This window comes from Melopsittacus undulatus, chromosome 7 (genome assembly GCF_012275295.1).
Source record: "Melopsittacus undulatus isolate bMelUnd1 chromosome 7, bMelUnd1.mat.Z, whole genome shotgun sequence".
In the NCBI taxonomy this organism is placed as follows: domain Eukaryota; kingdom Metazoa; phylum Chordata; class Aves; order Psittaciformes; family Psittaculidae; genus Melopsittacus; species Melopsittacus undulatus.
The window spans coordinates 61,750,985-61,765,276 of record NC_047533.1 but is presented as its reverse complement, the minus strand read 5'-3'; positions in this window follow the sequence as shown (position 1 = coordinate 61,765,276).

The following is a 14,292-nucleotide window of genomic DNA, read 5'->3' as shown; positions in this document are numbered from 1 at the left end:
ACTTTAGCAGATATAAAAATTGCATTGCATATAATTTGAACCACGCTTTTCAGCTGAGGAACTCTTACCTCCTCAGCCCCACTTGTGAGCTGCCTGCCCATGCTCCTACTACCCTTGGCTTTCTGCCTGAAGTTAAACTACATGTTTAGTATCTTTTTAATATTTCATGTGTCTCCCATCTGGTGAGCTATGTTCTAGTGTCACAGGAAATGGACTTAATGATCTGAAGTTAGGTGGCCATTTCTTACTACATATGGGTATCATAAGCCAGTTTGATAATATACTGAAGGGTTATGCGTTAATAACTACCTGGCTGTTTTCTTTTCCAGGGTACAGTGAGATTGCTCCACTAAATGCTACAACCCACATTTGGATTATTTTTCTTGTAATCATTAGTCTATATTTATCTGCACTGGAGTATATTTTTAGCGCATATCTTTCATCAGTTAAAGGATCTGTGTCCTTTTAGACCTATTTCATTCTTCCCTACCATTTGCCATATTTAGATAGCTGACATCTCCATGCTATTACTTATTCTTTCAGGGATTGTTACACTAATGCTAAGGTTTTGCTGATGAACTATGGCATAAATTTTTTGCCTGTTAATTAATACCAAGCATTATGTTTTACAGCCAGTTCAGGATGAAATAGGATTTCCGCTTCCTACAAGATACATCAAGGATATATGGATTTTAGAAATTGGAGACAGGCATGCATGCACTTCGCATAAGAAATATATTCCCAGGAACCAATTTCCTGGTGGCAAATTATTGGCTGAATATATCAGTACAGATGGCTGTCTAAAATGCAATAATGCTAGGCATGTGTCACCATGATGTGGGAACTCATTCAGAAATGGAATACTGCAGCATTGGAATAAATAGATATGTAGCTGAAATTACAGATTGTGGAATACAGGATGGGTGCAGGCTGCTGCTGCTGCTTGGTACTGAGGCTGTAAGTTTCCTTCCTAAGAAGCATAGCTCTCTTTAGGCATTTTGTCATGTACTTGGTGCAATTTCAGCTCTTAATTGCCTATTACAGAATGGAGAGGAACAAATAAAAAAAAATAGAAAAGAAAAAAAGTCAGAATTTGGCATAGCCAGGAGCTAATGCTTGAGGTCCGTCGTCATCATTACAAGCAATAAGGAACTAAGCCAGATGGCTTCATCTGCCTGTGGTCAGAAGCTAAACTTGTGCTGGAGTGTGGAGTAATGCCTGGCTTGGTGCTGGCAGCTAATGGCATGTGTCAAGTAGTTGCTGGCTACAGGGAAGGGTAATCATGAAGTTATGCCTTGTGATCAGAAAGAAATGGTCTCCTGGTATGGAGGCATGAGTCCAGCATGAGGCAGTAGGACTTTCTGTTACTGATGTTTTCTATTACAGAACAGAGGTGTTAAGGCAGATTCTATCTTAATATCCTAACTACTGAGGTCCACTGAGATGAGGTGGTGGATGGTTATACAAGATTGAAGAATTACAAAAAGATACTGAAAAAATATTGAAATGGATCATGCATATGTACTCACTTGCACAAGGAGTAAAGTAAGGAAAACTATCAGGTGGAGAGAAGCTGTTCAGAGGTGATACCTACTCAATAACTTGGGTCTGGAATAGGAATTCTTTTACTCATCTCTCTGCCTGTGCAATATTTCTTTTTGTGTGAGCAAATTTAAAATTCAAACTAGACCAATCAGCCTGTTGGGGAATATGGAAAATGTTAATTTTAGTAAGTTTAAATAAATTTAAGTGCGGGTCAATGTCTTCTCAAGCAATCAGCATTCAGTAGCTATGAAGTCCGCTTTGGTAACTTCTATTTGTTGTTTGCATTTTTCACTTCAGAGAACAATAAACTGAAAAGTATTGTGGATATTCCAGATTTTGAAGAAATTCATTTCCATTATTAGATTGAGAGGTTTTGGTTTAAAAGTATTATCCTTGCAAAGACTAGAAGTGAAGACACAAAATCAATGAAGTGAATAAATGGAACAATTCTTTTCTCAATCTCCATATGTTTGTATTTTGAACACTGTTTTTTTTATGTTGGTAGCCAAAGTTTTCACTGTGTATTTCTGCTTCTTAACACTGCACTTTAAGTGTCTATAAATGCTGTGAACCCCACAAACACAGAAATAACTCAAAATTCTGAAGGTCAGTAGTGAAACAATTGTTACAAATCTTGAAAGTCCTACTTTAAGGGGAATATGACAAATTTTGTGTTTACAAGAAGCCCTCCTAGATTTTCAGTAAAAATGAATAATGGGGCACTTACAGCTTTAGGCTTTACTGCACTTCATGCTCTTCAGTGACACCACACAATTGGTCATGATTTGCTATCAGAAATGTAATGATTTTACTTTAATTCTTTTCTATTGGATTTTTGTACTCTTCCTGTGCTATAATAGAATGAAAAAAGGGAAGAGAGACCAGACCTTGGCAGCTGTGTCATTCTAGTACCTGCAAAGGATTTAACTTTTTCACCCTTTCAAGATGTGTAAAAGTGTATTTGTTTAAAAGGGGGAACAACTCAAATGAGCTGTAATTATTTTTCTAATTGTCTTTATCATATCTCCTAAAAGCACAAAACAAAAGAAGCAAGGATGGCATGTGCCTCATGCATTGCCATGATGAAGACATACATGGTAGAGGACTCAGTTTGTCTACAAAATGGGTATTAAGCCTAAGAATATCTAACGACTATAGATTTGCTTTGATTTCGTTTGAATAGTGATCAAAGAGAAAATCAGTGCTGTTTCCTTTGTATGTATGTATAAACTATTTTAATATCCTTATGACAAGTTGTCCTCCTAAATGCTGTTTAAATACAAAAGCTCCTATGGTACAAAGATCAGACTATTTTCTCTGTAGCAGACTAGTTAGATATGTTATTTGTAGGCTTGTCAATAGATGCTGAAAATACAGACATTTGGCATCAAATTCAAATTCCAGTGACAGATTCACGCAATTCATGGGCATCTAAAGTGTTGCACTGGGAGCAGAATTTTGCCATTTAACTTTGCCTAGAATAAAATTTGCTTTTTGGATTAATTGAATTTTTGGAAAGATCACAAAAAGGATAGAAGTTCACTGAAGATGTTTTTTGCATTTTTTTTTTTTTAACATTTAACCATACAAAAAGTCCTGCCAGAAGCTGAAACTTCTCTTATCTTCCCCCATCCCCTGGCCCCCTAAGACCTGTGAAGGTTTGTTCTTGGAATGTAAAACCATAATATGAAAATCTGAGAATTCATGATATATTTGGGGAATAGCAATTATAATTGCTTTTCTCACTCTCTCTTCTTGTATGGGCATGCTTGTACATGCATCTGCTAAATATGGTACTTATATTTCACTCAGATTAGAAACCAGGCTGACCTTCATAACCATGTGTACTTATGTTCTGCCTAAGGATAAATGCATTTCCTTAGCACTCTATTTAGTTAGGTAAAGACAATTCATGCTGTAAGAAACATTCACTTTTGTTTTCATATGGATGTCTTCCATGAAAAAAGAAGGGAGATTAATCAGTTAAAGACATCTGCAGTTATTTTTTCATGTTAAATATAGGAGTTACTCTGTCCTACAGATTTTCTTCTTAGCTTTTCAATTTAATTGTACTTTTAGGTGTCAAACAATAGAAGATGAAATGCCACTCTCATTTCCTCTCATAAAAAAGATGTTACGTTACATTTTATTTTCTAATTCAGTTTTTCACTCTAAGAATTGGATTTATATTGAGTTGAAGAAAGGCTTTAATAAATTGGAAATGGGTCAAAACCATTACCACTAAACCACCACTGCTACTCATCTAAATATGTTCCTGATTTATAAGAGCCTCCTCCAGAACAATTTCTTAGTTGGTCTCTTATTTGAATTAAGTCTTGTTGGAGGACTGATTATATGTTAACTAAGAAGTGGTCAAATGTCTTTTATGGGACATGGACATTTTAAAGTTTGTTTTCACAATATTCAAATGTCTCTCAAAAAGGGCAGGACTTTTAAAGAGAGCTTTGAAAGAACTTACACTTTAAACAGTGGCTGAACTGAGAAATTGCTAAAAATAAGTGGAAAAAACTAGAAATCTGTGCTTGTGCATGAGTGTTTCTCCTCAGCACGCACACATGCCCACACACAAGCACAAACTGCATCCTCACCTGCTGTAAACTTACCCTGTTTCCAAAGCCACTGGTGCTACGTTGATACATCCATGGTGGTGGTTCAAAAAAGCTTCATAGCACCCTCTATACAACAGCAGAAGACGTATTAAAGGAGGAGAGGAAGGAATTTAGAGTTGTTGCATCTGGTCCACAGCAGACTTCCTCTGCTTCTTTAGGCAGAATAAAAAAATTAAGTCAGATATAACACCATATTTCCATTAGAACTGGCAAGTTCAAATTAGGAAGTGTGTGATTCCACTGAAAGACAGATTTGTAGGAAGAAGGAAACAACCTCCCTGCATTATTCCTAGCTTGGCTGAGATATTTGCAGATTTATTATAAAAACAAATTTTATTTCCCTCCTTACTCTAAAGGGCTCTATGCTTTCCTCTTGGATTTCATGGGCATTTTGCCCAACTGCAGGATAGGGCTCTGAGGTATTTAGTGCAGAATGAAGGCTAATTAAATTGTTGCATGTTGGCATACTACAGACTCTAGTCCAAAACTATTCTGAAGCGTTTACTATATTACTGATTTATTTTCCTTGTGGGTACAACCCTCTAACTGCTTTGGAAACTCATAGCTGCACTGGGTGACTGGCGACTGTGCCTATACTACTTACGGATCATTCTGCTATACTCTTCACCAGTGTTCTGGTGGCACACTGCACATCAGGATCTATCCAATCCATTCTTATCTTTGACAAATTATTGCAGCCATTCAGGATGGTGGGTTCTCCTAAGATTGTTTGACTGGCATATTTCAGCACAAAGAAATATATCCTTAGTTCATATACTATTGGTGCCTCCAGAACTCTTGGCCCAGGAACCAAAACATCGAAACAATTCAAGACCAAGAGAATTCCCTTGGTCCAAGAGTGTTGTCCAAAAATGGTAATAATAATAAAATATAAACCTTTTTGTCCTCATTTGGTAGCAATTACATGTTTTATATGGTAGCCTACCCACAGCATTTTTATTTTCATGGCTGAAGACAGTGTGCACCTATCATGTGTCTCAGTAATTTTGCAGTGATTATTTCTGTAGAAACCTTAATGTCACACACCAATGACTAGCCCAGCCACTTGTGTCACTGATACTCCTGTATTCCAGCAGAAAGTAAAATTACATTACAGTGCTTTTTTTGACACAACTTTACAAATCTTTCACCCTCAAGGATTTTTTTTCTGACCTGATTTTATGCCCTTGAGGGCAGGGGTTAACACCTGGCATTTCAATGTAACAGACATAAGTGAAAAATACTTTTTATCCATAGCACAGCGCAGCTTTTCCCTGTCAGTAATGTGCTTTGTTTGGTTATCCAATACAGGATAGTGTAGGAAACCTGGTAGGAAAACCTTTCTCAGATTTACTTTTCTTTTTGTTTTTCCTTTTTAATCTCTACACTTTCAAAATCAGTGGGGCACAACTAGGTCACAGCTGGGTCAGTGCAGATTGGCTGATCCCCAGTTTAGTTTAGGCTCTGATTTGGCCAACTGACCTCAGTACTCCTTGGAGTATGATCTCCCATCTGCAGATGCCCAGAAGCTGGGTATGCACACCATGAGAATCTGTCCCTGTGAAATCCAACAGGAAATGCTCCTTACCTGTAAGGGCTGTCACCAACAAAGATGTTGAACAAGACCGGTCCCAACACTGATCCCTGAGGAACACCACTTGTTACTGGTCTCCAGACAGACATTGAGCCATTGACCACAAACATTTCTAAACAGAGTACCCCAAGCTATAAGCAACTTCAAGTCAAGAAGTACATCTCTCTCCACATTTTTCTTGAAATCCTTCAGTGATGGCAAAGAGTGCAAGATTCATTGATCTTCATTGGTCCTGGCTATAGGTCTCAGGTACATTTAATGTTTGTTAGATTTACAGATGTCACTGTAGCCACTGATGAATGAGCAGATCATATATATAACTTCGGAACAGTTGAGGCTACCATGAAATTTTGTGGGCATTGCATTACCCAGCACATACCAGAAATCAATGGGAGAGCAACTGTAGCCCTGGATGCCAATCTGATTTAATGGACAAGAGAAGAATAAAAATGGTTGAACAGACCTGACATGAATTTCCAAAATAACTGTTAGCCAATGGTGTATTGTGGTAGCAGCATAAGAACAGTCACAATTCTTTCCAGAACATGAAAACAAGAGCATTTCTTTCAGAAGACAGAAATAGCTAGTGCGAAACAGAAGTCTGGATGACAGAAATCCCGGAATTTGAGGTGTATCTGATAGCACAAGACTTGTTGAGGACCAACCTGAATCAGAAACCACAATTTGACAATTCATATGCCAGTAGTGTTTCAGCTTGTGATGCCCCGTTTCTGGTGGGAGCTGTGGTGTGAGGTATGGGAACTTCCCATCACTGGAATGTGCTTCTCACCTCAGTTCAGGCTGTGGTTGGCCTTGCACTGCTGTGTCTGATGGTGTGCAAACCTCCAGAAAGGAGACGGCAAGGAAATGGATTTTTGGTTTCTTATGGAATGGAATGAAATGAAATGGAATGGAATGGAATATACATATAGGTCTCAGTTGGTAAAGACCTACCATGATCATCTTGGGCTAACAGAAAGATAAAGCATATTATATCAAAGGTGTTTTGGAGGGAAGCTTGGACTAGGACAGTCTATGATCTCTGATATGAGAAGTAAGACTCTTGGCAAAGGCAGTGCATATGAAGTTCCCTCTCTAGGCTTAACTGAGGCTTTAAGCACAGTGCTACATACATGTTTAGTTTTAGTTACTGGATGGTAAACAGAGACAAAGCAGGTGTACAGCATTTATTTTTAGATAGCTTCTTAGAAGAGGGAAGCTGCATGCAGCAAAATTTTACTCTGGCAGCACAACATAAAATAATTTACTTTCTGTATGCAAACAAATTTAAATCCTTTTTTTTCAGTATTAAATACAATGTGAAATGAACAGTTAACACAAATAAGTCTCCTTATTGCTCAGTGGACTCTCAGCTACATGTGATAAAGAATGTAGATGCCCATATGTTTAGATGCTGTAAAGTGAATATTCAGCCAACTGGTCCCCAGAATAGAAGCAAAAATTTAAAGTTAAGTGCTTAGACCCTTTGAATAACACACAGGCATGTCAAAAGGGCTTGTTAAAAATCCCCTAACAGCTAAGCTAGCTAGTTGGAAACACTAAGCACAGGACATGGCTGTAAATTTGTCCATCTCACAAGACTCAGCACCCATGGAGATAGCCCTCTTCTCCTGGGGTCTGAAGCCAGTGCAGGAGCAATTGCTGAGCTAGAGGGTGGTGAGAGAAGGGCTGATGTGGACAGCAGGCATCACTGCCAGTGGTGCAAGGGGAGGAGAGGGTTCTGCATGTGTTAAGAGTGAGTCACAAGTTCGACACGAGCATGTTACAGCACAAGTAAATGCAGAAATTTCCTGCTGTGGGAAAACATGCTGCATGCTTCTGGTAGCTGAAAGAGACAGCAGGAGAAGACAATCAGGTGCTTTGGCTGCCCAAGCAATTGTGTGCAGCAGCCTTCTCAGGGACCCTCCATCTCCAGCCTCCCAGTACATGTCTGCTGCCAGTTTACTGCCTTGATGTTTTCTCTGCTTTTCACACTTTTGGGTGCTGTGTGAGATGCCATAGAGCTTCACTGGTGCCTGCTGGCAATTGCTAAAGGATGCAGCCATAACGACAATTTCTTAATTGACATTCTTCTGTGGTCACAGCTTGCTAAAATACTCTTCCATCTAATGGGAGCAGTGGTAGTCAGATTTGGAAAGGAAGTCTGTGTGGTTTTGCAGGAATTTGCAGCTAATAAAATGATAATAAGAAAACCAAGAAAGAAAAATGACTACAGATCTGACTGTTTGATGACTAATCTGGTCAATGCGGTAAGGCAGACATGATTTGTGGATTAAGGTCAGGAAAACTCTAGTTATGATAACTGAAAAAGTAAAGATGAATTGACTGGTTTTTCAGAATGAGAAAGAGGAAACTTTGATGGTGGCATTCTAAAGTCACAAAATATTCCTACAGCATAAAAGTATGTTAATGAAGTGCTGGTTGTGCTGCGACTGCCAGCTTCAGGTGATGCACATGTTGGCTCAGAGGGGAGTGCTTGAGCTGCAGATCAATTGTTGTGAACCATGGAGAACAGGTATTTCCATGTATGAAACTACAGCAGCACCTATATCTATTCAACATCTTACCTTCAATAACTGTTCTCAGTAACAACCATTTGCTTTTCTAAATTACCTGTTTCTTGCAAATATGGAACAGGTTGTATCTGGAATCAAAATATGGTTAAACAGTCAGTTCTATGGGTTCAAAATATTAACCAGTGGAGAACTGGAATATTTTATGTTTACTGAAAGAAATCATAGGAATGTTAAGATATCTATGAAAAACGACCTCAAGAAATCTCCAAGATGCAATTAATTTACATTAAACTCAGAAGTCATATCAGGCATTGCACTGCTTGCTTCCAATTGGAGGCTATTCTAGAGAGCATAGAGACTAGGTTTTTTAAGTTTCTTAGATGTCTACTCCCCACTGTTTTAATGAGAAACATCTATAAGACTTGATTTCAAAGGGAGATCAGCACCTACCTGCTTTAGCCAGTGTCGTTCTCAATTTCCTTCACAAAAAGCTGCAGCAGGATTGAGAAACAAACCCAAACTCCAACTGCTCTGCAAAATCCTTTTGAAACATTCATTTTAGGTCTTTTGATAAATAATTGCAGAGAAGTAGCATACCACAACCTGATAACCTGCAGATGTGATGATATCAGAAGCAACCTGCTGAATCTCCAGGCTTTTACCACATATTTGAATAGCATAAACCCCACTACTTGCTTCTTGTTTCCTTATAATTCATGATACAATTTCCTCAGATTGAGAAGGAAATGCTTTATTAACAGAAATGATATAATACAATTATGAGCAAGTATTGGGAATTTTATGGCATTACTGTAGTTTTTACGAAGTCACAATATATCTTTGGCAACCCATGGCAATGATTGTTGGGTTATGCAGGAAACAAAAAATAAATTGAATGACAGACTTTTGAGGTGAATTTGAAGTGGAAACACATTTGCCCTTTTGATAAGGCAAATATTGCTAAGTCTCATTTCTGTTCTTCCCTTCAGTTAGAGTAGTTTTTCATAGTAGGGAAGTTCAACTGATCTCAATCAAATGTATATGAGCAATTTGCATCATCTGTGTCGATGAATTGGGAAGAAAATCTTTAGCTGCTGTGTATTCAAGACTTTGTAAGCTGAGATAAGTTAGGGCAAGAAAAAAATGTGCAGGACTCACAAAACTATTCCAGGCACTCAGTAATTAGATTTATAGTCTCAGACACTTGGGGAATGATAAGCTTTAGGCATTTTGAAGTAATTCTGTAGGGGTCAACATCCTAGTACTTAGATGCATATGCATGCATGAAACAGACTAGCAATTCAGTGACACACCAAAGAAAAATGTTATGCTAGATCGTTTCGTTTTAATTACATACAGAAAAGTAGTTACATGAGCCTCAGCAGGGATTTTTTTTTTTTTGTAAAATATTGAGAAATCAGTTTGTTTAAATGTTAAGCTGTTCGTAGGAAAGTAAGACCCTGGAGGTTAGAGAAAGTGTTGTCACTCAAATCTGTTCTCCCAAAGAGCAATTACTGTAGTCATTTAATGTGCCTTACTCCAAAATCTAGTCTGACATTAAATACTGCTTGAAATGTTTGGAAGACAGTTAAAAGGTAGGGATGGATCCTTTTCTCATGTAACGTGCTGAAAAGCTTCTCTGTGCATTCAATCATCTGGCTTCACAAATCCTAGTGGTACTCTTCTGAAGCTGTTATGGAACATATTGGTTGCATATTTCATTTGTTTCTGGCAAGAATAATTAGATGAATGTTTAATTAAGAGTGATTTTCCTTCGTGAATCATGGCCAGCTGACTGAAGGGTTGATGACAGTCCATAATAACCAATAATACATATATCAGAATAACTGACTTGCTAGTATAACAAAATTATACGTACTTTAGAAATACCCCAGCAGAAGGATAAATCCCCAGTCAGTATAAATCAAAGATTCACTGAAGTTGACAGGACTATTTTATTAGAAATCTCTTAAGAATCTGGGCAAATTTATTGAAATATACTTCAAAAAGCTTTCTGCTTTCATCACACTCTCTGGCTTGGATTCAAACCTGTGGGAGGTGAAATATTATTGTCCCCCTCATACCACTGACCCCTCCCTGCACCCAATGTACATTGTCCATTCCCATTCCTTCGGTCCTGTTCATCTCTCCCACCCTGGAGTGCATTTGCTCTGTCCACCTGGGTTGTGGTATATTAGGAACCTGCACATCAGGAAGGAAACAGTAGCATCTTCCTCCTCTGTAGCTAAATATTGCCTAACCTTGACAAACATGCCCCTGGGGCAGCACAGCCAGGACAAACTCACCATCTCCACTCCTTCTGTACACTCACTATCATCTTGCAGTAGCATTATGTGGCTGCTGTGACACAGGTGAGTTGCCACAGAAGGTCTTCAGAAGAAGGGCCCTAAAGCTGCCTGTGATGAAGGCAAGCAGTATCTGTGGGCAGCCAAACCTCCAGTCCCTGTACAGGGTTGCCGGTACATTTTGCATTACACTTGTGTACTGAAAATGGCTGACATCTTGTCAAAACTGGTTTTGCCTGATCCATTTCTGTGGTGACTCATAGTTTACATGTTTATGACATTTAGGGGTGTTTCATTACCTGTTTTTTATATAAGCACCAAGTAAAACATGTATATGTTTCCTATAAGATGGAAATTCATGCTCTTTTGTGAAGAAAATTCAGTTACTTTACAGTCCACATTTTCCCCCCTGTTTTTACAATTAAACTTATTGGTTATTAGGACCAATATGTACATGTTTGTTCCCAGTCATTACCAATAACTTTGGACTGTGGAACATTTGCTTTCTCTGGCGTACCAGCAAGGAAACAGTAATTAACTGAGATAGTTGCTGCTTTCCCTTGAAAGCTAAAGAACAGGATTATGCTCTTTTGATAAAGTAATAGGCTTAAATCAATTTAATGTATTTAATAGGAACCCTTGATAACAGGAAGACACCTCAAAGCATTCACTGTGAACTTTTCCAATTACTTCAAAGCTGCAGACAATGAAGACAAATGAAATTGCAATTCAACGGTTGTAATAGAAAGGGTAAAGGATGAAATCTGCCTAGAATCAAAGACTATGTTGAATGATCGTTTTCTAATTAGTGATCATTATAATTTTTCTGACATCGGCAAAACACTTTGGAAACTTAAGCTCTCCTGTGAGTTAGGCAAGTGATATTATCCCCATTTTACAGACCTGGAGTACAACACACATTAAAATTGGACCTCCTCTTTTCCTCGGAGACTCTTCACCTATTTCCATCCAACATGTTTAATATCAGATCTAATGAAAGCAGTAAGGGCGGCAAAGGCAAGGCATTGCTCTCCTTCAAAGAAAATGATGAAGAAATGGAGCCATAGTTTCTGATGCAATTTTGCAGGTTTTGCAGGTTTGAAGCAGTGGCACGTTTGGCTTGATAAGATCAGTTGTCAAAATATGTCTTTACCAAGGACTTGGTGCCTACGGCAGGATTTAAATGGATTGTGGACTATTCTGTCCAAAAAAAAAAAAAAAAGAATATCTTTTTTTCCAATGGTCACCTGTAATTGGACACTTTCTCAGGAAGAATGTGTGTCTGAAATGTCAAAGAGATGAGCATCTCACAAAGAAAGCAGCTGTAGCTGGTGTGCTTTAAATTGCTGCTGGTGCTCTCTCTATCCTCTTTAAACAATCACCCAGCTACTGAGACCTTTGGGTTCAGTTCCTCTCAACAGGAGTTCATGCTTCGCCCTGTCTCAGGCAGGCAGGACCACAGATTTTGGGTGACTCACTGGCACACCCCTTCTTGTAAAACTATTATTTCCAGTGCAATCCAGCTGGATAGCACAAAGGTAAACAGGAATCAATACTACATGACTAAAGCATTGGTGATGAAGAACTGAGGTCTAATTCATTATTTTAAATTATATGTAGACCTTCAAACAATGTAAAATGTAGGAAAAAGCTACCTGTAGGTACCAGAGCCCATATGTCCACTGGTCTGTAGATTTCAGGTAAATAGATGTTTGACTCCTTAAAGACTCACCTGAGATGACAGAGAACTTGAGACACAGTGGCCCTCCTCTCAAATTTCAGTTTCTTTTCTGTCACTACCCAAAGTGACACCTGTTTTGGATCCTACTTGGAGCATCTCAAGAGTCCAAGCACTTAACATGGTGATAAATTTCACTTAGTCCCTTCTTTTTGTATTTATTTGTCAACTGTGAATCTGTTACAGGACCATTAGGCTGCTGTAGAAGCCTGAAGTTGAACTCACACCCCTGATATCTGGGATACTCAGAAATACTGGCTGTTAATTTTACTATGCAATACTCAATATAATCACTCTAGTTTATTTAAATGTCTGTTTATTACCATGTCTACTTTTACAGAAACAATTTTTCCCTTCTTCCTGTGATTTGCCAAATGCTTTGTCTCTGTTTCAATCTTTCTAACAGTTGGCCAAATACTGTCTGCTTGTTCAAAGTCCTTTTATTCAGTACACAGTTCCAGCAGAATCAGGGATTTTACCCAATGCTCTATGATACTAAACACAGTGCCTTATTTCTCACATGTTCAGTTGGACTAGGAGCAGTTTGCTACTTCATGGAAGTTTTGTGAAGGTTAATAATATTCTGAAAACCTCTAAGTTAGTGGGATAAATCTAAACAAGAAACACTAAAATAGATGAAATCCTAATACATCAGTCTGAAGTCTGGAAAAACGCCAAGGAGAGGAACACTGTGACAAGGCTTCAGCTAGGAGCAGAAGGGTAACAGAAAGGAGTACAGAGCTGTCTTTAAACATTTTTGAAAGGGTATCTCACCCCATGAATTGACAAAGCTGTTGCCATGTGAAAACGGGCAGGAACTATATTTACTAGGTTTTACTTCTTGTCAGCTGCAAAAGGGATGAGTTAGGTAAGCTGCATACAGTGATTTACAGCTTCTGCTTGATTTTATTTTTCATAGATGATGGAGAAGGAAGAGGGAGGGCTGAAAGGGAGGGCAGTGATTTAAAATACAAACAACCAGAACAATTACATAGCTTTATAAGGTTAACCAATTTCTGCTTTCAGACAGGAGGGAGGCAAAGGATCTTATTTATTGCCTTAGAGTGCCTCTGTCTACAAATCTCAAGCACACTTAACTCCACCCTGTCTTCTGGGCAAAAAGCAACTGGCATGAAGTCCATAAATTTAAAGCTTAAGTAATTCTTATGTTAAGGTAAGCCCAGAAACCACCCACTGGTGAGGGTTAATTGCTACTGTGCATTATGAGGAAGAGGACTTGCTCCTGTAAAACCATAAGGTCTTGTTTTTCAAAGGTTTGGGGAGGGAGTGGTTGGGGTTTTGATTTATTTTTTTATTTACTTTTTACAATAAATACTTTCTGTGTACTTTAACCTGTAAAGAAGCATGTCTAAAGAGTGAGCTTAAACAGGTATACTTGCCATGCCAACAAACAAGCCACTGGTGTTTCTTCAAGCTGCTGCCGAAATATCGCTTTAAATTCTCTGAAAGAAGGTGCTTTAGCATACCATGTCCAAGCAAATTTATATTTTTATGGCTACCTTTTGCCTATGCCAGTAGAAATACAAGTATATATAAATAAAGCTGGCTTGAGTCGAAAGGCATGGTTGCTAGGTAGCCACTGTCATGATAGTGAAGGTACTAGTGAAGCACAGAGAGGTGAGTCCCTTGTAATTGTAGAGATCCATTTTTCATCCTCCTTGAAAATTAATCTTCTTTTTTTTCTATACAGATGACAAGATCACCAGCTCAGCAGGAAAAAGTCTGAAGAAAAACACAAGCATGAGGCTTTATTATGTCTCCCTGTAGACACACTAAGGTTTTCAGATGCTTCCTAGAAGTGGGTGGGCAAATGGGAAAGGAGTCCCTGCACTTTAATTATGGCATGATGGTTACATGTAATAACAACGGGTGGCAAACACACGCTGCTTCTAACTATCAGTGCTGCATGTTTACAGTATTA